This window comes from Vanessa cardui, chromosome 8 (assembly GCF_905220365.1).
Source record: "Vanessa cardui chromosome 8, ilVanCard2.1, whole genome shotgun sequence".
NCBI classification, from domain to species: domain Eukaryota; kingdom Metazoa; phylum Arthropoda; class Insecta; order Lepidoptera; family Nymphalidae; genus Vanessa; species Vanessa cardui.
In genome coordinates, this window is record NC_061130.1 from 7828825 (window position 1) to 7836182 (window position 7358).

Sequence of the window (7358 nt, forward strand, 5' to 3'; positions counted from 1 at the left end):
TACATAAATTGTTGTGATAGTACTCAATACAATTAAACTTTTTCATTTGAGTTAATATAACAATTTCTATGTAATTTCGCCACATACCTACATATATACACTTTTAACAGTTTGTTGTTATAACAGTTTTTTCGCAGTAATAACTTACCAAAAATAAATAGAGTATACAAATGAAAAAAAATAATCTATACGTTACGTATTATGAAAATTTCATATAGTTTGCTCAGATTTATTTAAAAAAAATGATATCGTGTTCATAATAGAATCGATCAGGAAATCCAAAACACACAAAGCATCTCAAAAATCACAAAACACCTTTGTCATTAGTAGACAGGGATGCGTAAGATATGAGATGCAAGGCAATAACTCGATTACAGGGGGGCAACCGGGGTTGATGGCGCCGGAGGTGGGATTATAAGAACTTCGTTAGACTCACGAAGGTGTCTAACTCAGCTCTGAGACGAGAGAGATTATCGCTTTTGCCTTCAGCGCCGCATTTTGTCGTCGTTCATATGTGTGCTACGGTAAGGCTTTATGTTTCAACGATTTTCGTATATATCTATGAGTTTCGTATTATTGTGAGTAAGATTAGTAGGTAATTTATTGGTATTATTTACCAATAAATTAAATACAATCTAAAATCTACTTTTTCATTCTTACGTATTGTATAGATACCTTTTAATAATTAGATAACCAACATACTACCATTAACAACACATGTAAATTACATAAATGTTTAACAAATCCAGTAGTATTTTTACTATAGGTAATAACAACATTGTATAAGCCAACATAATAACAAAGTAATAGCAAAACTGTAAAAATAATTATCAAAGTGATATAAAATAAAGAAATCTTTAACTCTATATCTACCTAACATGATAATATGAAAGAAAAAAATATTAATTAGTATTGTGAACTGCTGTATTGCATTTTCAGAAACCACTTGAGATATTCACGAGTAAAATATCACGTATCAAAATATTTATTTTTTATAAGTAAAGAAAGAGTAGTTAAATATTAACACGAGAATGTTTTAAGAAATATAAATCTGCGGGAAACAAAATAGCATATCAAAAGTTAGCTACACTATTCGCAAGTCATAGATATTCCTAGATAGATAGTGTGTGCAGGGTAAACGCACCAGTTGGTGGCTTACAAAGGCAGCCCCGCAAACACAAAAGGTATCGAGTGCGCTGCAAAGTTATGGAGGATGCAATCACAACTTGTACCGCGCAACGTGCGCATATAATTAAACTTGGTGTTACTCATATACTATAGTGCAAGCTGATACGATTTTTGTAGGGTATTTGTGTCCAAAATCTAAAAAAATTGGAACATTATTGCCTGGCTCATTTACCAAACTACGAAGCTTTTTGTTTTAATTTACGTAAACGTTATGAAATTTTTGTCTTTTAAAAAACAGTATCAGCATGAATATGAGCCCGCAATTTTAAGTTACAGACCGGATATTGTAGTGTTACATAAAAATGTTCACAAAAACCAATTTAACTTTAGAATAAAAATTGAAAATTCCGTAATTTCGCTTTGTTTATTGCAAAGTTATCGTCGTAAATATGGCACAACAATTTTAAAAAGACACTCTACCTATATTATTATAACTATAATAATATTATAAATGTGAAAGTCGACTCTAACTAACTCGATCCGTCTGTCTGTCTGTCGCTCTTTCACGAATCGAATCGAGTCGAATTTGAAGTAATTTGGTATGAAGCAAATATTAACTCCAAGAAAGGATATAATCTACATTTTTCGCCAAACATATCAAAACCAAGACCCTAAAATGCGAGCAAAGCTGCGGGCGGCTACTAGAGTATACACAATTTAGAGTGTATACGTACCTATTATTTGTCATTAAATTTGTGATTTACAAACATTTACATTACATTTTACATCTCAAATCTACCTTCTTAGGATATTTGGAGCTTATTCCACCACGCTGCTTCAATGCGGATAAATGGCCACACATTGGTAGAATTTCGTCTAACACATATAGATTTTTTCAGAATGTTGAGTATTAAATAAATATAAATACAAATTAAACCCTTGAAATGGCAATGTTACTTGACAGAGTTCCAATCCGGAATCTTGAGCTTAAATTTGCTTACCACTCAGTAATATTGATGATATTGGTGATCTATGCAAATATGTATTAAAAAAACTGTTAAAAAAAGAGGAGTTATCCGATTAAAGTAATTTTTAGTGGCCTAAGCAACTAAAAATTTTTGGAGCGCATGACAAAAAAAAATCATTGATAAAAAGGAACATGCATATGTAACGCATGATTATATTAAAGATGGAAAACATGTACTTAGTAGGTATTTTTTGTTTTCTAGGCAGAATATAAAAAATAACTGTTCCTTACTAACATACACTGTAATTAATATAGTGGAAAACAGTAACTACTAAGTTTCTTGTCGGTTCATCTCAGTAGAATTTACTTTGCAAGCCCGCGGTAGCTTTACTTTACTTTTAATTCAACATTGTAACATAAGGATTCAAAGATGTTTTATGTGCTTATTTGAAAAAAGAACATTTTAATTTTTTAATTTTGAAATGTTTTTTTGTGAGAAATTATCTTAAATAACTCTATTTAGTGGACTCTTATAAGCAATAGCAAGTAAACTATAGGTACACACAGGAGTTTCATATCGGATCCGAACCTTACGGAAGATGTAACCGCATCCTGTTTAATGATGTTTCGCGAATTATTAACTAAAATTTGACGTCGGTAATAAATTCGAAGTTTTGTCTGAGGGATTACGGACAGTTCCGGTCCATACCTCGAGGGATTGTTACTACTATTACATAACTATAATGTAACTATTGTTTCTCTTATGAATTAAATTATTATTAATATTAATCAACATATTTATACAAATAAAAGTAAACACCTCTCATATTTTATATATATTATAATAATAATTTTAATAATGGCATAATGATTATTATAAATCTGTATGTGCTTTTGAATACGAGCGTAAGCATAGGATAAACTGTCGTCTTCCAATTATTAAAACTTAACAAGAACAACTATATATTTTGCCACATAACAAACAAATATATATTACGGATTATTAATATGTGACATACGACATTCCATGGTTTATGTAATTTTTTACTAACAAAATTTTGATAACCTTTTTGTTAACTGTTACAACTGTTCCTGGTCTTATAATACATTTTATTATACTGCCAAGTATGTATTGAAATTGTAGATACTTAATATGTAAAAAACAATATTTTCATTTTTCAATTTGAATTGCAATTCATCTTCTCTAATATATCAAAAGACTCTTTTGTAATAAATATTGTGTCTGTAGTTGTCGTTTCGGGTAACTTATCATAAATTAATACCAGCTATTTTAAGGAGCAGCCTTGGAATCTATTTATACTCGCGGTAAACAAAGGAATTATTACATCTCAACTATAGCAATCAGAAATTATTGTGACTTTTATTAATTTAAATTCTATGCGCGTATATATTCTGTGTACGTAAGTTGCGTACCACACGGAATATATTATCTTAACTAGAGATAATGTAGAGCCTAATAATATGCCACTTAAAAAACCCTTCTTATGTTTGTATAGACTCAAATTATGTATAACTTCTTTACTCATCTTGGCGAGATATAAATTACATTTACAAATATGTTATTTAAGTTAATTACCTAACAGGCTACGATGTGACGTGACTTGTATTTATATAACAATAAAATACTTGACAAATGTCATATTATTGTTATGTCGAATTCGAAACTATACAACTGGACTTACTTCCCTATAAAATAATATTTATATATTTTAGTAAACATTTATAGTTATTACATTTCTTTTGATGTAATAGAAATATCTCTTTTTGCTAATCATATATATTATCACATATGAATTTATGTATACTCATCTATGTGTAATCTCTGTAATTTATGTATATCATTTATCCTTTCTCAGTGCGCTTATTATAATAAATCAAAGGTCCAAAGTTATTGTGTGTATTTAATATGTACTGTAAAAATTAAAGCTTTGCATTAACTGATATATAATAAGAACTACCCTAACCACCTTAACTCAGGCTAAGGCTTACTTAACAAACAAAATAAAGGTAATCAATATCCAGGCAAGCAATCTTAGTGACTGTAATATGGTTACAGACCTTCTTACCACACACATCGCTTATCTTATTTAGATCATTATTCCAATATATATAAACACTTTGATTTGATATTGATTTATACTGCACTAGAAAGTATTCTTGAAATCCAGATAGAAAAATGTGAATTATAATTTCTTGATTATGTGAGAACATTTAACATATAACTTTTATAATAATAAATATTGTATAACAGAAAACAACAATTTAACGATGCTATTATTTTGCTTTTAATAAAAAAACCCTAAGTGTTCCTTTAAATAAATATGGATGGTGTTTACAACTTCTTCCATAGAGATATTAGTACAGTTGTATTTCAACCAATCGTAGACGGCTACGATCTGGCGCAATTAAATTACTTATTATTAACAAAACTTTCATCAAATTTTACGCAATGACCATGTTTAATAGAATCACAATAGTGTAATTTAAATGGAAAATGCAGCGCTGAGAGCATTTTGGTATATTTATTTTAATTAAATAATACAAAATATCGTTATACAACTAACCCCTCAAACTTCGAAAGTGAATCTACAAAATCTGGGATTCAATCGTAGTCTAACCCTTTGGGCGCGCCATCCGTTAGCCTCTAATTTTCACATTTCACCCACTCATACGATATTAAAGATCGCTATCATCCAGGAAGGTGCTATATTTTCGCTTCATTTTCATTACCGATACATACATTTTTAAATGAAAGATATTGCCTTGATATTATAAAAACAAATGGATATTGTAATTATAGATTTAAGATAAAGTTTTGCTTACCTAATACACTACATAGAGTTAACTGATTTCTTAATAATTGCATGTATTGTTAATTGATTATATTCACAACAATTCATACGCATAATAGTCGTAATAAATTTTGATAGTTCTTTCGTTGCTCATATAAGGACATAAAATGTGAGGAATACTCCATGAAGTAACATAATGTATGTTTAACTTCATGTCGCTCTCGTCCAAGTTATAAATATTTTTATAACAGTAATTCAATTATCGCCTAAGTAAGTATAGTATGTGAAAATAAACACATAGCCACCGTACATGGTCCAGCAAGTTTAGCCGGCGGCTGCTTCAATCATATTACGAAGTTGCCACCATCGAGGCAGTAAATTAAGAATTAGGAGGGAACTGATTATTTTAAAACCTGTGAGATACCCTTTCTAACTAGGTTACTGATAAACTTATCGTTTAATCGTTTTTTAAATAAAATAACGGGTCAAATTATTTTCATTCCGATTACAGTAGTAGCCTATAAATGTTCCCACAACTAGGCTATGTCCTTCTCTACCTTTTGAATGAAATAATTTAACTAGTTACATATTAATTTTAAATTCTTATTGAACTACAAAGGTAAATTGTATTTTTCTATATATAAAATTGAGTGCTTCTATTGAAAATATTTTATTAATTCCTACCTGTATATTCAGTAATCTTATTTGACCTCTAATGATATATTTGATTTGATATTGATTTTAATGATCTTTTAAAGATTTTGTACATAACTTGTATTTATAATTTCAATATAACATTATTAATCAACTATTTTATATTTAAAAAATAATTAAAGGATATTATAATGTTCTTTTACTGTAGGTATTCCTTAATTTGATCTTATAATTAAACATCTACAAGACCATGACATTTTATTTTTATTTATTAATATATAACTCCCAAAACTCTTTAATGTAATATTATCTAACTAAACTAATTTATAACTCAGGAAAAGTAATAATTCCTTTTAATAGACCACTTTTTTATATGTTTATTTGGCAAAACATGTATGTAACTATTATTTTAAATGTATGTAAATTGTCTTGAAAGATAATTTTAAATGTCATCAAGTGTTATACTACACATACATACATCATAGATACCATCACAAGAATTACAAGAGTCCCGTTAGAATATTAATCATAACTATGGAAAAACATAAAATGATTACACCAATTATATTTTTTAATTAACCTTTTAGAAAACTATAATTGACTATTATTTTTGTTCGGAAGATTATTAAAATGTGCATAATCACTACATATATGTATCTAATACATTTTTTATAAGAATGTCAGTCCTCAATAGATTGAATCACGATCGAATAATTTCATATAAGTGTAAATACGCTTATGTCGACGGGAAATATTGTTGCGAAATAACCTATGAAAGAAAGAAAAACCTCCAGATAAGCTTAGTAACTTTTTTTTCTGAACACGATTCGGTAATCGTGTTGGCAAAAATTGTGTCGTGACAAACATCCATGCCTCAAAGCTGCTCGGTAAATCAACGCGAGAATGAAAACCAATTACGTCCACAAAACCATTACCCATATATGTACAATACCCATACAACAAACCAACATAAAATATGTAAGTATTATGTCACAGAAATTAGTAGGTACACGATATTAAACTTTTGATAAGATAAGATAAATCAATATAGGTATATTAGATGTGGTTTCATTTTAGTTAATGTCTTAATTAGTGATCTTATTGGAATTTCACGAATACGAATATTCTCCAATGTCCACCAATGAGATTCTTGTTGGAATGTTAATAAAAATTATATTAATAAATTAGTCGAGAATAAATGAAAATGCAACAACTTAAAAAGCTAAAAGAACGAGACACTTTTTATTTTAAATATTTAAGTGATGTGGGGATTTGTGTAGGAAACGTTATGATAGATAGGAGCCTTATTCACTAACCGACACGGGAAATTTAAGCAAAAAAACATAAAAATATTTTTTTGAATTAAATACATTAATTGTAACACAGTAGAATCAATTGTGGCATAGTAGATTATCGAGTTTAGATTGAAAATCGATCATAAAACGATTATCTCAACCCGGCCATTTTAGAAGTGTTATTTTTCATCTATATTAAAAATATTTTTTAAATATGACTCAAATATATGTTGCTTTTTGTTCGCTACAATATTAACAAAAAAATTGTTTTATATCTTATAATGTAAATTAGGTACAATATTGTATAAAAATCTGTACACATTCAGCAACTTGGTGAATTAACATGAACTATGAATATATATATACATATATATATATATATATATATATATATATATATATATATATATATATATATATATATATATATATATATATATTCATATGAATTAAAAGAAAACACAACTATATGGCTTCAATTTAAATATGTATAAGCGACAT